This window comes from Delphinapterus leucas, chromosome 11 (genome assembly GCF_059928025.1).
Source record: "Delphinapterus leucas isolate spDelLeu-1000000601 "Yukka" chromosome 11, BTC_Dleu_Yukka2, whole genome shotgun sequence".
Taxonomy (NCBI): Eukaryota; Metazoa; Chordata; class Mammalia; order Artiodactyla; family Monodontidae; genus Delphinapterus; species Delphinapterus leucas.
In genome coordinates, this window is record NC_143139.1 from 23,347,525 (window position 1) to 23,368,903 (window position 21,379).

Here is a 21,379-nt window from a genome sequence, read left to right on the forward strand (position 1 = left end):
ATTAAAAAAAACACCCTTTAAGGCTATAATAATGAGATCACACAATAGAGAACAAAGTATCAGGATCCAGTGAACCTTACGAAATCATCAACTGTAAATAGCACTATTATCTTATGTATCACTAAAGAAGAGAAAACTTTCCCAACTATCATTTTAATAAGAGTCTTAATTTAGATGTTCCAATATGAAAGAATGTGCCTTAGAGTTGAGGAAATACAGCTTATGGAGTAATCTAGAAGAGGAAGTACTTGATTTTTTTCAGACTCCATATAGAAAGGTATTACATTGTAGGTAACCTATTAAAGAGATCCTTAAATTGTTTCACATTTAATCCTCCATGAGAGAGTTTCTTTCTTCTTGCTGTTATGTTTTATTCTATTAAATATTAGTTATTGCCAAAAACGTTAGTGAGTTTGCTCAATTTCACCTTCTAATTTTGAGATCCTCCTCTTATCAGAAAAAATTTATATTTTGAATCAGTATCAGTTTGATTTAATTTTCAAGTGAGTTCTTAGAACTCACTAAGCCTCAACTTTGTGAACTGTAAAAAGAGTATCATGATAGTGCTTACTTTAAGAGGTTTTTATGAGGGATAAAAGAGCACCATGCCAGGTGTCTCATAAGCGTTGAATAAATATTCAGCTATTATTATTACTTGGCATACAGGAATCATACTGATCTGGGTTTACCTCTTTCGCTACCATTTTCTAGCCATATTAACTTGAGCACATTGATTATTCTCTGTGCCTCGATTTCTTCATCATAAATGAGGCTAATGACACTGGTCTTTCAGGTTCTTATGAGGATTCAATGAACTAACTAAAACATATCACCTTCCCTACACCATGCCAGCCATACTCTGCTGATTAACTAAAAATATGATACTAGTACACAAATACTGGTATGTGTGTTCAAACACTCTATACTCATGGACTCCTTGAATCCTTACAATAATCCTAGGAGGAAGCAAGGGTTATTAGCCTCATTTTACAAACAAGGAAACAGGCCCAGAGTAGCTAAGGAATGGTCACACAGCTTTGGCAAGCTGAACACTGAGCCCAGACAGCACGGTCCCACACCTTGCACGCTGCTGAACCTACTTCTTCACTTGCCCCAACTTTAGCATTAGAAACAATACAAGGGCAGCTTTAGAGAATGAACATGACCTTCTGCTAGGCCAAAACACTGGGGAAAGAATAATCATCCAAGCTGTGCTTTTCAGTGGAAGGCAAAGGCAGGCCAAGGGACGTGCCTTTAAAGAGGATGATTGCTCACAGCTACAGTATTTGGCACACACTTGAACTGAGTCATTGAGAAGTCTCTGCATAGCCACATAAGCTGGGGAATAACATGGAAGGTATTTAACAATCTGTATGAACACGTAAACCCAGTGTAATAATGAGCAATCCGTCTCCCAAGTTAACAAAAAGAGAAATTGTTCTAAGCAAACTTAAACATTTATGAGGATAACCATGTTTAAGGATTAAAGGAATGTAGTACTTGTGCTTGGAAATATTTAATAGACAAGTCAAATGAAGTTCAAGGGAAAGCAGGCAGATCGACTAAAATGGTAGAGGAAAGTGGAAAGTTTTAACCATACAGGGCACAGAAAATGACAATAGAACTGGTAGGGATGGAGACAGTATGAAAACCATTTGAAAAATAGCTCATGAACCCTGATCTCCCATTGTACTTGTAAGTAGTAGTGCAGAGTTTTAAGATTTAATTTTTTCGGTTTCATGTGTGTTTATGTGGGTTCCTAAGCAAGACTGGCGACTGCAGCAATGCAGTGAAAAACACACTAAAATTGGGATCAGAAGAGAGCTGTCTAAGACCTGGCCTGCCTCGCCAGCCAGATGCCTACAGACAAGCCATTTCTTCTCTGTCCAAGTTTCCTCATCTGTGCAATAAAGATAAGAATATCTAATTAAAATAAGGATGTATGTGGAAGAATTTTATAAAATGTATACTGTGACTTAAGTGTGAGGTATTCAGAAGGAAGGGAAAACAGCAGCAGATCAAAAGGAAAAAACTTGAGATTCGAAGACCTGAGGTCAAGACTTTGTCACTTACTAGTTTTATGACTGGCGCAGAATAATTCGGTGATGCCACTTAACCTCTCTGAATTTTAGTTTCCTTTATCTACAGATTGAGTTAGTGATACTCAACCATTTCAGTGGACTTCTGTGCACGACCTATCAACCCTGCAAGGTAAGTAGTATCACCCCCTATTTTATAGATAAGAAAACTGTGGAATAATGTTTTTTCCCATCATTGTTATAATGATTCTCGTAAGGTCAGTAACAGTTGTTGACATGAAATAAAAACAAATACTTGCTGGTTGATGAATTAAAGTACATAGTTATCTTAATGGAAGAAAACCATATGTCAGATAGAGGATCTCTTATCAATCCATGAAGTAGATGTTATAAAATGCCTTCATGGGATGGTTGGTCCAGATGATTTCTCAGTGTTCCTTTCAGTTATATGGTTCTGGGAAGTCAAGGAGAAAGTGAACAAAGAACATAACTGGCAGAAATGAAATTACTGCTTTTCTGGAGACAGTGCTATTTGTCTGAAAATTGTAAAATGTAGCTGGGAAGGAGGAAATAATAGGTCTGTGATTCATGATACTAAAAACTAAGAAAAGGTGGGTTTTCTTTGTGGCTATAAGACAAACAAAAGAAGTACATAAACCCAGTGTTTAAATGTTAATTTGCTACAGCCCATCATATGTTTATAGCAAGAATTTGATAGAAGCATCAGATTAAAAAAAACAAATCTTTCCCATTGCTCCGTGCTTATAAAGAAGGCACCCAACTGCTTCAGCAATGCATATTTACATTTCTGCAGGGAATATCCTGACCTTTTTTGCTGTCATGACCATGAAACAATGCTTCTATAATGGGTAGTATGAAATAGCTCAGAACAAAGCAAAACCTTGTGGTTTCTTAGATAAAGAAAAGGCTACTCTATCTTGCATTTCTTGTACTTGCTGCTACGTACTTGTTTTATCTATTAGGCAGTGTACTCTGGGTGCTTTGTAACTGGCCTTCAGACTTGCTCAACTCTCCACATTTTAAAGCAGAAATATGAAAATAAAAAAATGGTTAACATGGAATCCGACATGTTACAGATTTTAGAGGAATTTTGGCAAACAAATTAACAAGGAATTACTTATTCATCTGAAATAGTATCCAGGCACAGGTCATGTTTCCCCCAACTTTCATTGTCCAAATACACTTTTATCCACTTTGAGTACACCTTATACTGCAGCTTAAATCAAAGAGGAAAAAAGAACTCACAAAATTCCATAGCATTCCATTTGACAAACTGTAATAACTAGGCTGTTCTGTAAAATGTCTGGTCAGGGAAAAGGCTGAGACTACTGACTAAAATGAGGTCTGAGTTTCTTCTGAGAATTAGAATTCCTTGTGCTCTTCCAAGTCCTAGATGACATAGATAATGGAAAATTAATTTTAATGCTAATGATATGCTTAAATTGGCAAAGATCAGTAGTCATTATGGACTGGTTTTTGTTCACATCTTAATTTTGCCATTCTAAACCTTTGAGCAGGTTTTAAAACACTTAATACAGCACTCCAGTGTTTACCTTCCTCCCCAAATCCATCTCTTATTATTTTACTTTCCTTCCACGTAGAGAAGTTAAGTATGAAGGTTTTGGAGCAAGACTGTGACTGGATTAAATCCTGAGGTTTTTGCTAAGTTGTGTGACTGTGGGCAAGTTTTTTGACCCCTCTGTAAAATGAGGATAATATCCCATCAGACTGTCATTTTAGGCGTGAGTGAGGATTAAATGAGATAGTATGTATAGAGCGCTCTGCACAGTGACTGGATCCATTTAAGTCTTCTGATAAATGTTAGTTATTATTATTATTCCATCTAGTAAATCAAAGTAAAGTATGTGAATATTTAAAATGTTTCCTACTCCGTGTCAAATTGCTCTTGAGTTTGGGACTATAATTAAAGTTGGTCCTTTTACAACCATGTAAAATTGATAAACTCCACCCAAAGGAAATAGATTATACATGCAAACTAAAGATTTTTAATGAAATGCAAGTCCAACTAGCCTTAGTAAACTTGGGTTTTTAAATTCTTTTGTATCTCTACAAAGCATGCCTTCAAAAGTCCCAGAGCTAATGTGAGTTTAGAATTGAAACCTTGAGCAAGTTACTTAATCCCTTTGTCCTTTAGTTTTCGCAACTTCAAAATGAGGATATTATAGTACCAATCTCATAGTGCTATTATAAAGATAAAATGCGTTAATCCATTTGAGAGTAGAACAGTGCCTGACATCTTTAGTGAGTTCTCATTAAATGTTAGCTATTATCACTCATTTATTATTTTTATTTTACAAATGAGGAAATCAAAGTCAAGAGAGGAAGTGAATTTCCCAATTTTAGTTAATGGTAAGGGGTAAGGTCTAGTATTTCTGATTTTCAGCCTGCTGTTCTTTCTACTCTGACACCAATTTGCTCTTCATCTTGGCCTTGCCCTTAGATATGCTTCAGTTCTTCCACCCTGGACAAGAACTTTGCCCTGTTCATCTACAGCTCAGCCAGTAAAGGTGTGAGTTCTGGTCATTGCTGGTACTGCAGAAAGGTTGACTTCAGAGAGTGAAAGGGTTAAGTTCTACACTAGATGGAGCTTGAAGCTTCTGCTCAATTTCTATCTCTGGCCTTTTCCTTGATTAATCATGAAATACCCAAAAACAAAGTAATGAAACAACAACAGCAAAACTACAGCACAGCAAAAGATGATTAAGAAAAATTTTCAAGAAGAAATAAAAAAAACTGTAGCTACCCCTCAAAGAATTCATGAGGTCGTTTAGCAGACTATTTAAGAACTCTCCCAAACCTGCTAAGCCTGGACACACAATAACAGCATTTTTAGTGCAGCTGAGCTGGAGAAAGGGCCTGTTTACAAAGTTTCCCCTGAGGAATCTTCCCCTGCAGGAAGCAAGCAGCAAAGACAAAGGGAGGCAAGAGTGTGTGAGGGAATAAGTTAAACCTCATTTTCTGTTTATCTCTTTGTACATCCCAACTTTACCAGCCACTGTAGCCCCTGCCTGTTCAATCTCTTGTGTCATAATTCCAGGTGCACTCATAAGCATGCAAAAAACCACGTATGAAGGTGGATATATTTGTATGTGAAGATGGATAAATCAAATCTGGGAAAATGGATAATGACATGTGTAAGTCATCAGTCTATGTTTGTAAACAAATTTTCAGTTAGACCTTGGGAACAAGGAACATGAGAGTCTTTCTACAAACTAGTGTGGCTTTCTTATTTGAAGTTAAGTTTTTCGGTTTTGTTTGAAGGAAATGTTCTGAATCTATCTTAAATGCTAGAAATTTGTTGTCTTGCTAATAGCAAGTTGCTAGTGCTTGGATGTTCGTGCTTAGATTTCTTTAGGCACAGCTTCTCCAATTTTTCCACCAAAGTAGACCTAACCACAGCCAAGAGTGAAGACCAAAGGTTAGGGACAAAACCTGAGCAGGTCAGCCAGAAGCAGAATTTTTTTCAGGTTTCCCATATGTATGGTGTAGAGGTTAATAATATAGGTTCTTGAAGCCAAATGGTCTGATCTTGAATCCCTGAGCCACCACTTACTAGATGGGTGACCTTGAATGAGCAGCCTATCCTTCTTCTGCTTCAATTACTTCATTTTGTTATGTGGGGATAATAATAGTAGTATCTCTTTACGGGGCTGTTGTGAGGATGGAATGAGTTAATTCAAGTGAAGTGCTCACAAGAAGGCCCAGCATACACTGAGGGCTCAATAAATGAGCTCTGATTATTTTGAAGATAATCCCTTGCTTCCTATGCTATGATACACCCTGGTTTATTTAAAATAAAAAGAATGGATCCCTATCCCCCCAAAATTATCAAGTAATTTATCCATTTCTTCGAGAAGAATGCATTGAGGGCATATTGAGGACCTATGTTATAGTAGGCATTGTGAAAGATACAAAGATAAATAAAGCACACAGCTGGCTCTCAGGGAGCTTAAAGTGTTCTGGAGGAAATGCATGAAATGGAGGCTGCTCCAATAATAAAAATAAATATTTATTGACCAAGTGCTATGTACCAAGTTTTATGTAAATTAGTTAAACTCCAAACAATCCTGAAAGGTGGATATTATTTTCACCATGTTACAGTTGTGGAAACACAGGTTCAGGGAGGTCAGGTGACATGCCCAAGTCACAAGATTTGCAGGTAATGGAGCAAGGACTTGAACCCACGTCTGTCTGAGTTCACAGCCCATGACCTTTCTGCTGTGCTTCCATAATTCCAATTTGTTGAATCTGTGGCCTTGATTTGGAAATTGGAAACCCCAGATAAGAACTGGTAACCAAGGATGGGCAGAAATGTCAAAAATTGTGTAAGCATGTTTAGAAAATGAGAGGAAAAAGAGATCTCAAAAAAAAAAAACACCCAACCCCACAAATAATTGGCTCCACATTGGAGAACTTAGGCCTGGGCAAGGACAAAGGAGAGAGGTGGGTTTCATCCCTTGCGCCAGCTCTGCCTGGTGGTTGCTGCTGGGAACACCAGGTGGGGAGCATTGTTGACCACCTGGACCCAGCGGGGGAAGTTTTTCTTCAATCAGCAATGTCTTCTGTGGGTACAGGGCTGAGTGGCAGCGTGGTATCTGTAAGCCCCAGCCTGGGGTAAACAGTGAGCCAGAAAAGCAATTAAAGCAGAAACAGATGAGGATAATTAGTAGGCATAGCTCGGAAGGGTAGAAGGAGGCAGTGAAACTAAATCAGAGGATTTAGCTATTTCTGTTCATCCCTTGATGTCTGGAAAAACAGTCTTTTCGGTTCAGACTATGGTACCGCACCCTGAAGAAGACTGAAACTGTTCTAAGTCCTGTCCCCCTAGTTTGGATTCCAGTGGCATCTCCTGAATTCTGCTACCAAATTGCCCTGAACAGGACAAAGTCCTATCAGACATCTTCATCTGGATGTTCTGCAGAACTCCACTTCATCAAAAAGAACTCCTGTCTTCCTTCAAAAAGCTGATTCCTCTCCCAGTATTCAACATTATGGTTTAACAGTACCAAATCCATCCACTCATCCAAATTAGAAACTAGTCCTATTTTTTAATGATAAAATGCTTCCTTCAAGCTTTCTGTTTCTGTTTCTGTACTACCCCCTCTCTTTTCTATTCAAATTGTCAAATGAGTCAATTCTTTGAATAAAAATATGTAATTGCCATTATGGAAAGTGTGCTATTGGCCTTGAGTCCCCAGGAAAGCCCTGTTCAAAGCCAAAGTCATGGGGTTACCAGGGTTAGTGTCCCATAACCTTATAAAAATCTAGGAGGAAACACTGGAAGAGTACATTGTTTTGTGAGAGAAAAGATGGTCAGAAAAATTGGGGACATCTGAAAGGAGGAATGGAAAGGCACTAAGAAAATTAATATTCCCACTTTGTTACTCTACTCGAAGTTAGTCGTAAGGAAATGAGCTTAGCGCTTTTCAATACTGGTTGGGAAAAGGTGAAGACTGAAAAAGCAAATTGGATAATCCACCTTCTTTCATCTTCCATCTTCACTATTTCTTTGGCCTCTTTAGATGTATATCTTCATCAGACATGACAGAGAGTTGATAATTACATCATTTGACATTTCACTAAAGCCCTTGTAAATATGAACTTTTATTGAGGGATCCCTAAAGCCTCAGTGCAATATTTATACTGTGAAAGCACTGACATCATTTCATATAATTGTGTTCTTGGCATGCTCAATTCAGAAGAGACCAAAACCTTGGGTGTCGAAGGTCAGGCCTGAAGTATACAGGCAGGGCTGTCTGTGGGAAACTTCTTGGATGTCTGATCAGGCATAGATTAAAGGTGCTACAAATGTCTAAATTGCGCCTGCCTTAAGTTTACTGGAGTTTTTGAAGGATAAATCATATTCACAGGTCAGATGGACACCTGTGATGTAAGTAAATAGATGAGGTGCTCTTTTGAACTCTGTTGCTTTACTGAATTGTTTTTCACTCGCCATGCTACCTTGGGCAAGTTATGTAAGCTGCTCCAAGCTTCAGATTCCTCACGTACATTAGGGGTAATAATACAGCCTAATTCTCTGGACCGTTTGAGGATTAAATTAAGCAATCCTAGCACACAGTGCATGCTCAAATAATGTTGGTTGCCTAATAATAATAATAATAATTCTACCAATGGACCATTAATTTTGAGAATCCTTGGAAACCTTCTCTACTTCTACTATTACAGGCAGGGATAGGGAAATAATAGCTGCAAAGTACCCTTAATAGAAAAGGTTTGAATTTCTTTTGTCTTTCTTAGCCACCCCCTCTTCTATTACTTTTAAATCAAAGTACTGTAGGAACATAATCTAAAAACTCAAACAGCACTAGAGGAATGACTATGGAAAATAGTAGCTACCTACACTTAGCCCCTCTCCAACCCAAATCCTGCATCCTAGAAGTAACCCTTTAACTCTTCTAGCTATTTCTTCTGGTATTTCTGAATAACATGCTTATGGTGATATTTTTTCCTTTCTTTTCTTGTATTTCAATATTAGAATGTATTCACTGACTTCCAAATATGGGAGATAAGAATGCTGCTTTTATTTCACACACACACACACACACACACACACACACACACACACACACACATTTCCTCCTCTTCTTCTAGGAGAGTTACATTATATTCAGTGTCTAGTTTATCCATTCTGTTCACCACAGAGTCATGATGGGTATTATTACCTTTCCTTTATTGTGTGACTTTTTGGATTTCCTTAGAGGTAACACATACCATGTTTGTTTGTTTGTCTCAATTTCTTTGTTTTCTAGGTATCTATTATTAATGTACACTCAAATTTCTACCTGATCTACCTATAAAACTGCTGTGAATACAATCTCAGACATATCAGGTAATTTAACAATTCCTTTTTTTTTTTTTGAATGTACTTTGAATATTCCTCATTTTCAGGAATAACCTCATCCTTACTATTACACCTTTCATGTAAGAAAATTTCTTTACTTTCGGACTTGAGTGAAAATTTGGTTCAGTTTAAAATTCTAAGTTGGAAACTATTTAGCCCTCAGAATTCTTGAGGTGCCTTCTAGAAGCCTTCTAGCTTCTAGGATTGTTGAGAAATCTGTTGCTATTTTGATTCCTAATACTTTAGATATGACCTGATTTTTAATGTCTCTCTCTGGAAGCTTTTATAGTCAGTCTGATATTTCATGATGACCTGTTTGTTTGTTTGTTTTTTTGCGGTACGCGGGCCTCTCACTGCTGTGGCCTCTCCCGCCACGGAACACAGGCTCCGGACGCGCAGGCCCAGTCGCCATGGCTCACGGGCCCAGCCGCTCCGCAGCATGTGGGATCTTCCCGGACCGGGGCACGAACCCGTGTCCCCTTCATCGGCAGGCGGACTCTCAACCACTGCGCCACCAGGGAAGCCCGATGACCTGTTTTGATGAGGATCATTTTTCATTCCCTGTGGAAGCAATTTGAGGGGGCTTTTCAAAATAGAAATTTATATATCTCAGTACTGGGAAACTTTCTTAATTTATTTCTTAGATAATTTCTTCTCCCTTCTGTATCTATTTCTGGAACTCTTATTACCTGGACTGTTTAGACTGATCTTTTAAATTTCTTCTATGTTCTTTGATGTTTTCCATCTCTTTATCTTTTGCAAATCTATATTTTTATATGCAACTTTTCTATTGAATTTTTATTTCTTCTATAATATTTTTCATTCACAGTACATTTTTCTTATCCTCTAAATGCATCCTTTTAAAACAGCAACCTATTTTTTCTCTTATTTCCCTAAGCATATTAATAACTTTTAAGTGCATTTTTTTCTCCTCCCTGAAATACCTGTTCCCTCTGAATTTCTTCTTTTTTTTTCTATTGAAGTATAGCTGATTTACAACATTGTGTTAGTTTCAGGTATACAGCAAAGTGATTCAGTTTTTTATATATATATATATATATGTATATATATATATATATATATATATATATTTTCAGATTATTTTCCATTACAGGTTTTTACAGGATACTGGGTATAATTCCCTGTGCTATACAGTAAATCCTTGTGGCTTATCTATTTTATGCATAGTAGTTTGTATATGTTAATCCCATACTCCTAATTTATCCCTCCCTCCCTTTTCCCCTTTGGTAATCATAAGTTTGTTTTCTATGTCTGTGAGTCTATTTCTGTTCTATATATAGATTCATTTGTATTATTTTTTAGACTCCACATATAAGTGATATTATATAATATTTGCCTGTCTGATTTACTTCACTTAGTATGATATTGTCTAAGTCCATCTATGTTGCTACAAATGGCAATATTTCATTCTTTTTTATGCCTGAGTAATATTCCATTGCATATATATATATATATATATATATGTATATATATATACACACACACACACACACACCACATCTTAAACCAATTGTCTGTTGATGGGCATTTGTGTTGTTTCCATGTCTTGGCTATCGTATATAGTGCTGTTATGAACACTGGGGTGCATGTAGTTTTCCAACTAGAGTTTTCGTCTTTTCTGGATATATCCCCAGGAGTGGGATTGCTGGGTCATATGGTAATTCTATTTTTAGTTTTTTAATGAATCTCCATACTGTTTCCATAGTGGCTTCACCAATTTACATTCCCACCAACGGTGCAGGACCATTCCCTTTTCTCCACACCCTCTCCAGCATTTATTATTTGTAAACTTTTCAATGATAGCCATTGTGACCACTGTGAGGTGATACCTCATTGTAGTTTTGATTTGCTTTTCTCTAATAATTAGCAATGTTGAGCATCTTTTCACGTGCCTGTTGGCTGTCTGTATGTTTTCTTTGGAGAAATGTCTATTTAGGTTTTCTGCCCATTTTTCATTTGGATTGTTTTATTGATATTGAGTTGTATGAGCTGTTTGTATATTTTGGATATTAACCCCTTGTTCACCACATTATTCACAAATATATTCTCCCATTTCATAGGTTGTCTTTTCATTTTGTTGATGGTTTCCTGTGCTGTGTAGAAAGCTTTTAAGTTTGATTAGGTCCCACCTTCTGAATTTCTTTTTATCTTTGTTTTGTTCTCTTTCATGCTGGAACTTTCTTCAAGTATGTATTGTATTTGACCACATGTTCATATTTAAGAGTGATGTACAAAAAATCAGATTGGAAAGTCCACATGTGTGTGGGAGGGGGGAAGAGGGGTTCCTCACAGCTCACAATGTAGACTTGTGCTTACATCTCCTATTTTAGGTATATGATGCCTCATGCGTTTTCACCACCTGACATCCTCTCATCCTGAGTTTCTGTTCCGTTTCTAGTCTTTTGTCAGTCTTGAAGAGAGCTTATTGCCTGGTTACATGAAGTTGGAGAGTGGACCAGGGATCTAATTTCTTTTATAGGAATTTCAGCTGATCCTCACCACCTTGTTTTTCAAATCTACTATCCACTCTCTTCTTCTGGGGTCTCTGGTGCCTCCAATTTCTAAGACTTTTCAAGGCTCTGCAGTATGACTTGGCTGGTTTCTGCTGCCATTCCATCTACAGATACTTAGGTTTCAGCTTTCTCTTCTCGATTGTGTCAATTACCTCTTTTACTTACGTGTTTTCCATTTTTGAAAAAAAAATTTCTTGACATTCCTTGACCCGTTCAGTTCATTGACATCATTTTGCCCCTGCCCTTCTAGAGCTTATGTTCTAGAGGAGGAGACAGACAATAAACAAAAATATAAAAGGAGTCTAATGGCAATAAATGCTATAAAGAAAAATAAATTAGGATGAGAGAGATGAGTGACGGGAGTGCTATTTTACATGGCATGTGCAGAGAAGGACTCTTCCGAAAGGTAGCATTTGAACAAAAGCCTGAAGAAAGTTAGGGAAGGAGATAAGCAGATATGGTTCATTCAAATGCAAAGAACCTGAAGCAGGAACACTAGCTTGTAAGGAACAGCAAGGAGGTCAGTGTGGTGGGAGGTGATGTCACAGAATAAAAGTGATGACAGTATTTGTGCAGGGTCTTTGTAGCCTTGGCAAGGACTGTGGACTTTGAGTGAGATGGGAAGACATTGATGAGTTTTGAGTAGGTAGTGATATGTTCAGGCTTGACTTTACACCCAATGTCGTCTCCTCTCCTGTTTTCATGGTCCTTTTGAGCTTTTTATCCATTTACTCTGTTTCGTGTGAGGTTTGGTTACAGTGTGCAAGAGTTCAATCCATGTGTTGGGCCAGAAGTCATTGTTTCCTTATTTTAAGAAATTTTTTTAACAGTTTGAGTTGTTTCAAAAATGGAATGACCTGCCGTGAAGTTCAGAAGCATGGATGGATAATCACAATCACTCGTAACCAAATAAAATTTTGCTTTCTGTGACTCCCTGTGGATTTTCACAGCTAAAATGAGCTAATGAAATAAAGTAAATTCTTGGAATCTCACAGACCAGTGGTTTTCACCTGGGGTGGAGCCCACCCCTAAGGGGGCATTTGGAAATGTATCCACTCAGTACAAAGGGGGCATTGGGAAGGTGTGGGGATGCTATAGTTTTCATGCTGAGTTCCCCCTTCTCTCTACCACTGTTGTGCTACAAAGAATTATACTATCCAATAATCCAATAGCACGGCCATTGAGAAACAGCTTAAAATCTCCCCCCAAGAGGGAATCCAGGATTCCCAAGTGTCTCCATCATGTGAGGATGTGAGTGAGTCTGCGGTGCCTGAGTTTGGTCTAAGCATCTGGTTCTTCAGGTGTATTGATTTACACATGAAGGTAGTTACAACCCTTGAGGTGTACTGGGATTGTTATATTACACCTACTTTTGAGTTTTGTCTTTACCCTCTAAAGAGGGTAAAGCTTCAGATTATGAAGGCTCTTAAAGGAAAACAAGTGGCTCTTGCATGCATCACAGTTGTGGACACATAGTAGTTTCTAAATAAATACTTGTGGGTAAACCTGAGTTCTGATACTGATTTTGCCATTTGAGGCAGTGCTTGTGGAGCATATATCTTTAACTTTGCCAAGTCAGTCTCCTGTAAATTAGCTTTTTTAACGAAAAATTAGTATGGCACATATTACCATAACTCACACATAGTAATGAAACTTACCTTCTTCCTTGAAACTCTGTGAGGCATAAAATTGCCATATGACTACAAAGCCCCATGAGAGTATGAGATATTATGTCAGAAGGAGGTGAGGTAAGTCATTATTATACAATGCAGTTCTTCCTATCATGGCTTGGCTGTGATGTGGAGAGCCCTGGAGCCGAGCCACAGAGGGCAGACGTGTCATCAACACACATCAACTCTGAAGAATGAATACTCACCACTTATAATCATAGATACAGCTGAGCCCACAGGAAATACCTAACTTGCAACCAGTCTCCTCCTCACTGTGGTCTGGCAGGACAGGTGATACTTGTCTTCATGAATTTTTGTGTGGGGAATTCATTTTTGTTTCAGAATTGAAATCACAACCCTTTATAGGCCAGTTGGAAACACGCTGATTGGCTATCATGCTCTTATTTGTTTTTATAGCAGCAGCAGACCATCCACAGCCATTGCTATTTGTTTGTATTACAGCATATTTTCATGTAAAAAATTATTTTCTTTCAAAACACTTTCAGAATCGTATCTTGCTACTCTTCCAACAATCTTGTGAGAGGTGATTAAAAATGACCCCTATGACAAATGGAGATCAGAAAGTCCATGGTGCTAAATAAATTGCTTACCAATATCATGGCAAAGTGAATAAATGAAGGGTTAACAAGCTTGGGCTGAACAGCAGTATAAACATCACATTGTTTGTGAGATTTTAGTGCCATTTATTGGCTATGATTTGAATATTTTGTTTGGTTTGTCAATCTAGCCATTCCCAAAACCCTTATCAAAAGCCTGCAATGTGTCAGACACTATGGCAAACCAAGAGGCGGTTTATGCCACATTTTAAATCACTTTTGAAATAACCATTAATCCCTACATTTCATATTTGGAATATAGGGAAACAGAATAAATTAATACCTCCCTATTTTACGAAACATCTGTACTGTATGCATGATTAAAAGACCCTGCTTACAACTGACTACAAGAGGAAGAGGAAAAAAAGTGTGAGAAAGAATGAGGTAGAACACTATATTTTAATAGCATTAAACAAATAAGAAGAATAAATACAAAATGGCTTATTACAGTATCAGTGTAATGACACTTGGACTTTGTTGAATACTTAGAAATTAAGGTCAAATTATTGCAAAATAATGTTTGCCTTAAATGGAAGCAATAACACCTAAATATATTTCAGATGGATTAAAGATTTAAATGCATATAAGAAATGATAATATTAATAAAAGTAAATTGTTTGTAACTTTGCATCAAGAAAGCCAATCATACAGGACAGGATGAATAAGTAAATGGATAAGCATATACATTTCTGTAATCAAAAGAAAACCTATACAGACTAATGGCAAACTGCTCACAAGTTTCATGTTAGTAATATATAGCAATCATTAATACACCTAAGATATGAGAAGCATTTACAAATTAATAATAAAAATATGTACACCCCAACAGAAAGGTGAGCAAAGACCCTAAACAGGCAACTCACCAAAGAAATGTATATGATCAATAAATGTATGAATAAATATTCTCCCTCATTTGTAATCAAAGAAATGCAAACTTCAATTACATTTTTCACATACGTATTAGATTTTCAAAGGTGAAAAGAATTGAAAATACCCACTGTTGATAAAGTTGTGAGAAAGTGGACATGTCCATTGGTGGAAACAAATGAGTGTTTTTTTTCAGACAGTAATCTGACAACAGATTTCAAGTATTCCACATGTCTTCTCTTTACCCTTTCCCTGATCAGGAATTCTGTTTAAGAACAAACAAGTGCACTAAGAGATAGATACAAGAGGTAGATACATCAATACTGAAATCAGCATTATTCACAATGTTTTTAAAAGAGAAAAAGGAGACTACTTTAAAAATTATAGTTGATCCACACAGTATTAAGTTGCTATTAAAATGATTTTCTATATCTATATTCGTCTTTTCCAAAACACAGTCTCTTTTTAGTTGCACAAAACTCTCCGCATTCTCAAATCATACAAGAGTGAAGATGCCCCCAACACCCCAATACCCAAAAGCTCCAGAGATAAATCCTATTAACAGACAAACACCCCTTCAAAACATTTTATATATATATATATATATATATATGTATAGCATTAACATAAATGACAACATATTGAACACTCTGTTCTGTAATTTCTTTAAAAAAATTTTTTTAATTGAAGTATAGCTGATTTACAATGTTGTGCTAACCTCTAATTTCTTTTTTTCCATTTAAAATATGTTATAGACATCTCTCTTTGACTGAATAGTTGATACTTGGTCATTGGTACAGAGAAATGTTTACAACATAGAGTAAATGAGAAAAAAGATTACAAAGTGGCGTTAGAACAATAATTCTCAAATGGAGAGGTGGGAATGGTAGGATAATGATAGGCTAAGGTGGGATATATCATTCACTCTTCTCTCCCCCCACTCATTTTGATTTGCCTTTTCAGGAATCAGGTTTGAATAAGGTGGGGAATCATGTGTACTTTGAGAAAGATCCCCAGATGGTTCTGAATCACCAACCACACCACTCCTTTCCTCCCAGACTCTTCCCAAGTCAAGAATCATGTCTGTATTTTTTTTTCCTTTTAGGAAAATAATATATCAGAATATGAGCAAAGAAAAAGTATTCAGAAGAAAGTCGACTGCAGTGATCTTTGCAAGGAAGATAGTCAAGTGACTCATTTTCTTTATTTTTTGGAAATTTTTATTTGTTGGATTTTTAATTAATAAAGAGAACCATTATTTTCATTTAAAAAAATGAAACAAGAAACTGGAAATCCTTGAAAACCACAGCTGGAGAAATCAGGTGACAGCAGCCCAATATGCAGCCACAATCAAAACAAGCTAAAAAAGTACATAACAATGGATAGCTTTTGTACTAAACCATAATTACGTGTTTTAACCCAAGAAGCTAGGTAAAGTCAAGTGCACTGCATAAATTATTTGGAGAGCAAAAAAGTTTAAGAATTTTCAGCTTCAATAATGGTTGTTTCAAAAAAAATAAAAACCTAAATTTCTAAAATTGTGAAGTATAGTGATAATCCTATTAAAATGGGGAACACCCCCATAAAATTTGTTAAACAGGAATTTAGAAGAAAAACGTATATTTTATATGATGGATGGAAAACTTGAAATTTATTACCTCCAGAAGAGAAGGGAGACTACATATATAAATGGATTGAAGAGAGAATTACTGCATAATAAAATTAACATTAGATTATGGAAAGAAAATAGAGAATTGGGGAGTGCAATTCTAAACACTTTAGTCTGACATTAGAAAATTCAACTCACATTTCCCCATAAAACATCTCTGTAATCAGAGACAGAGACCGGCGTTGCATGAAACTGGGTCTGACCACAAGGCTTTTTGTTTTTTTTCATTATAAATTCCAATGAATGGAATACGAATAATGATAGCTTACCATTTATTATTTGTATTCAGAATCAGCAATTTAAAGATTTAAGTGGAGATTTTAATGGAATAGATTTTTATAACTTTGCTGAGAAGATTCAAAATAACACAAAGGTGATGCTGCTCTGCTTTTTTCTTTTCCATGCATTGTCTGTTCATGTTGGACTTGTGGTCGAGCAGAATCTGGCTACGCTTGTCCTAGGATTTCTGGGCTCTGGAAATGGTAAAGTCATCCCTCCCTCCAAGTGAAAAGAAAAAAAATTATTAGGGAAGATACGAACAATTAGTACAGATAAAGAGAGGAAAGATACGGGGTTTGCCAAGGGAGGAGGAGGAAACAGTATAAACATTATTTAAGAGGCAAAGATTCTGGCCAGGCCTGTGGCTCATGGAAGTTCCTTTATTTCCATTTCCTATTCGGGGAAATATTCTTTCAGCTTGTCAACATGTTTTCAATCTGACATCATCTACCATCCAAAGAAAGAAATTTCTTAATGTAAATGGAAATGCCTTTTGCAAACTGATCTTCACATGCACTTTTAATTGCTATTCTTCACCCACTTCTCACGCAAGAGTTAGTAGAAATCTTCCTGAAAAGCTCTGTACGTCATTACAATTATCCAGGTATTGGATTAAGTTCATAATTCTTTGCTCCAGTAGTTCCCAGAATGATGACAAGTCATTCTTTTGTTAACATGTTTCTTTCCTGTTTCCTTTCCACATGAACACACAAGTGCTTTTTCTATTTTGAAGTTCACCTGATCTAGGCTCTGTTGCCCCACAATCTCCACCCCTGCTGAAGTCATAAGTTTCTGCATATGACCTCGTAGTCTAGATGCACTGTTGATGTGTTTATTGTCAGGTACAGGATCTTATAAAATCAGAGACGTGCGTGTAGATGCAGGTCTGCTAGAGGATTTTGCCAGGTAGCTGGTGACGCACTTGTCCAGGTTTTGTTCCCTGGGCGAAAGTGATCCTACAGGCTGTAAGACTGGTTACTCTTTTTCAAATATTTCTAGTGGAAGAATTAACAATGAGAAAGCCAGACATGATTTCTCTTATTTCAGCAATTAGTAACAAAAGGAAAAATTTCTCCTTTAAATTAGTTCAGATACTCGCTTTGAGTTAAGAAAGCACTTCTTTTTTTTTTATAAAGGAGCTTCATTTTCAAACTTTTGCTTTATTATGCAGTTCTCTGCTTCTCTGAAACTTAGCTTTCAAGAGATTTAAGGAAATTTTTGCATAGTGTTACATATAGTCCAAGTGGCACAGGAAAGGAATGCCAAATACATTCAACAAGCTACCCCCTCTCTCTAGTCATTTTCTGTGTTTATTCATTTGTCATTCATTCAAACATTCACTGAGCACATATTATGCATCAGGCAAACTTAAAACACTGAAATAAAGGTGACTAAGGCATTTCTCAGGGGACTTGAGGACTGATGGGGCCCCCTTGTGTTGTAAACTACTACACGGGGAGAAACAGGTTAACGCAGGCATGTACCTCTGTGCTTTGGGTGAGAATGGCTGTAGGAAGATGCACATGGAGGGTGATGTTTATGGAATTTTCAGATACTGAGCAGGAATTTGTTAAGTGCCCAAGAAGGAAAGATCATTCCAGGCAAATGCATCAGCCTGTCCAAAACCTGCATGCTTGAGAAACTGCAAGGAGATAGTTAAGGCTGAACCACAAAGAATGAGTAGGGGAAAATGGGGAAATACAATAACAGGGAGGAGGGAGTCAGATCATGAAGGGCCTTTTATGTTCATCAAGGAAAGGAGCTGATTTTTAAAAAATAGGTGATGAAAAATCACTGAAAGATGTTAAGCAGAGAAGTGCCATGACTAGTTTTGTGCTTTAGATACCAGCGGCAACAATGTTGAACACAGATTCAGGAGGGAGGAAGCGTGAGAAAGCCTGCAGGCAAGGAGATCTGGTCAGAGGCTGCTGCAACAGAATAGGAAAGAAATGCTGAGTCTGAAGCAAGACAGAAACAGTGGGTACGGAGTTGATCCCAGAGACATCCATCGACTCAACCAGATGTAATGAATTTTTAGATAAGAGTAACGAAGAAGAAGTGATTCTGAAGTTTCTGACTTGGATACTAAGATCTAATGAAGTGGAACAGAATTGGAAAGAGGAGAAAAGAGAATTTAATTTTGGATCAGTTAAGCTTATATCAGTGTTTGTGATATATCTAGTAGAGAGGTCTATTGGAAGCCTAGAAATACAAATCTGAAGTTCGAGAGAAGGGCCTGTACTAAAGATAAAAAGTCAAGAGTCAGGGCTTCCCTGGTGGCGCAGTGGTTGAGAGTCCGCCTGCCGATGCAGGGGACACGGGTTCGTGCCCCGGTCCGGGAAGATCCCACATGCTGCGGAGCGGCTGGGCCCGTGAGCCATGGCCGCTGAGCCTGTGCGTCCGGAGCCTCTGCTCCGCAACAGGAGAGGCCACAACCGTGAGAGGCCCGTGTACCACAAAAAAAAAAAAACAAAAAAAAAAGTCAAGAGTCATAAATATCTGGCACCTGAGGGTACAGGAGTGGCTGAGACTGCCATGAAGAACGTGTAGATGAGAACAGACAAGTGCAAGGACAAAATCTTGGAGGTAAACCAAAGTGTAGAAGGACGGATTGTAGAAAAAAGAGGCCGAAGAAGAAGGAGATAGAACAAATAGAGGTAGAGGAAGATCAAGTAATTGCCACATAAAGTAAGAATGGCAAGCATTTCAAATGAAGTTTGGTAAATATTTTGAATTCTATTAAAAATCCGTTGCAATAATAATTAAGTGCCCATCAAATTGTGCTGCTTTAGGGCTTTCGGAGACAGTCTCAAAAATAATTTTCTCAGTGTGAAGGAGGGAAAAGCCAGATTGCAAGAGATTCAAGAGAGTAAAGGAGGGGAGGGGGCAAAATCATGAGGGGGATGACTCCAGAAGTCTGAGTGTGAACACAGGTGGAAGAAAACCAGCTTTCTCTCCCCTGCTCTCTTTCTCTTCTTCTCTTTTTCTCTCTCTTTCTCTTCTGGTCTTTTCTTTTTGTCTTCTTTGCTCTCTCCTTCCCCTCCTCTTTCTCCTCTTTTGTCTTCTTCTCTTTCTAAGAAAGGAAAGATTTTTAGGCTAAAATAAAGGAAGGAGGTGCTATTCCATAGAGATGCCCTGATTTTGGAGGCTACTACAAACATCTGCTTTGGGGGACAAGCCTTTCGTAAACTTTTTTCCTTCATCTGTAGTTATGTTTTTAGGAGCACAATTTGATATGTGACAGACCAGCTTCTACTCTCATAGCCCTTCGTCCTGCAACAAGACTCTATCGCACTCACACAGGAGGGTACATGGAGTGAAACTACCAGCCAGAAGTTCCAAGAATACTGAAACCGAAAATCGCTCAGTGAAATTAAGTCCTTTCAGCCCAATGTGTAAGGGTGTAATACCATTCACAGCCCTTTGAATTATTGTCTCTTTATTAAGTCCATTTAATAGATCAAACAATTTAAAAAACTACTCAACAAGCATTTATTTTGCACAATGTTGAAAGTATTATGGATAATTTCATGACAATTATGTACGAATATACTTGAGCCTCTCTCCTCGGGTTCCTTATACATGTAAAAAGAAATGCATAAAGTTCTTAGGCTCCATATGTTTCTTATATTGGGGAAACTTAAAACCTCTTTCAGATATTACCTTAGTAATCCTCACAGCTTTTTAGGTTATTTTTTTCCTGAACTCCATATCATCACCTGGGGTGGAAAGTAAGATATGTGTCATTATGACAAACTCTGCCTTCTATCCCAGGAAACACAACTTGTGTGGACAGTTTTGGCTGACTACATGGTTTTCGAGTCCCACTAAAATGAACTATCCTGTTAACTGTTTTTCCACTCACAGCCTCTATTTTACAGATGAGAAAACTTAAATGTATAGCATCACAGAATTAAAGGGTAGAGAGGAACCTTGAATATTAGACTGTTGGTTGCTAATAACTACAAACAGAATGACTGGAAGTGGTGACAGGAAGGAGGTCTTGAACCCAGGCCAGTTCTATCACTTATCTCTCGTCCCTGCTTTTATCTTCTGTATTTCTCTGTCTCCTAATCAGTTAGGTAGGATGTGGCCCAAATTTATACGCTACAACATGAAACATTACACACTGAATCTCTTTCTCTCCACTACAGTTCCATTCCCTGAGGGAGAGACATTGATGGATGCCAATCATACTCCAATTAGCTGTGGTCCAGAAATGAGGGTCACGTGACTTAAAGGAATATATCCCTGTAGTCTGGGGTGGGGAGGGGAGGTAGTTAAGGGGATCGTAGGCTAAGCAGATATTCCAAAATGTGTTCCCCAGAAAGGCTACCCCCACCTTGCCCCTACCACCACACCCCAAACACACCGTTTTATATGTAAGGAAACATCCCGCCAAATAGTAAATTATTTGGCCACAGTTATAAAGTGAGAATTCCTCATCTAGTGCTATTTTCACATGTGATTTAGCTTTCTTGACTGGAGACTGATTAACATTAAATAAACTGTATCAAAACACCAGTTTGCTTCTCTTTATTTCACTCTGAATCCCACAGTTTCCTTTCCCTTACTTTTCAATTTGTTTCTTTCTAGGAAATCAGAGAAAATGCTAAGTAAGCTAGAGAGACAATTTTTCAGAAGATCTTACCCTGGTAGTATATTGATTTATTGATTCTTTTTTATGCTTGACCAGCATGTTTTTATGTATAAAAGTGGAGGAAAGTTATCTCTAGAACATGAGGACAAAAGAATCAAAACCCAAGACCTCTTTTTGACCAAAATAAATTTCCTAGATAA

General features: G+C 37.5%; 1 long non-coding RNA gene across 1 annotated transcript; it reads left to right on the forward strand.

Moving 5' to 3' along the window:
• Positions 1-592: 592 nt before the first annotated feature.
• LOC149747971 (uncharacterized) lies at positions 593-17,425 on the forward strand. The gene is made up of 3 exons (XR_016394888.1): positions 593-2,211; positions 8,852-8,931; positions 9,328-17,425. It is a non-coding gene; the product is annotated as an uncharacterized LOC149747971 (long non-coding RNA).
• Positions 17,426-21,379: the final 3,954 nt, after the last annotated feature.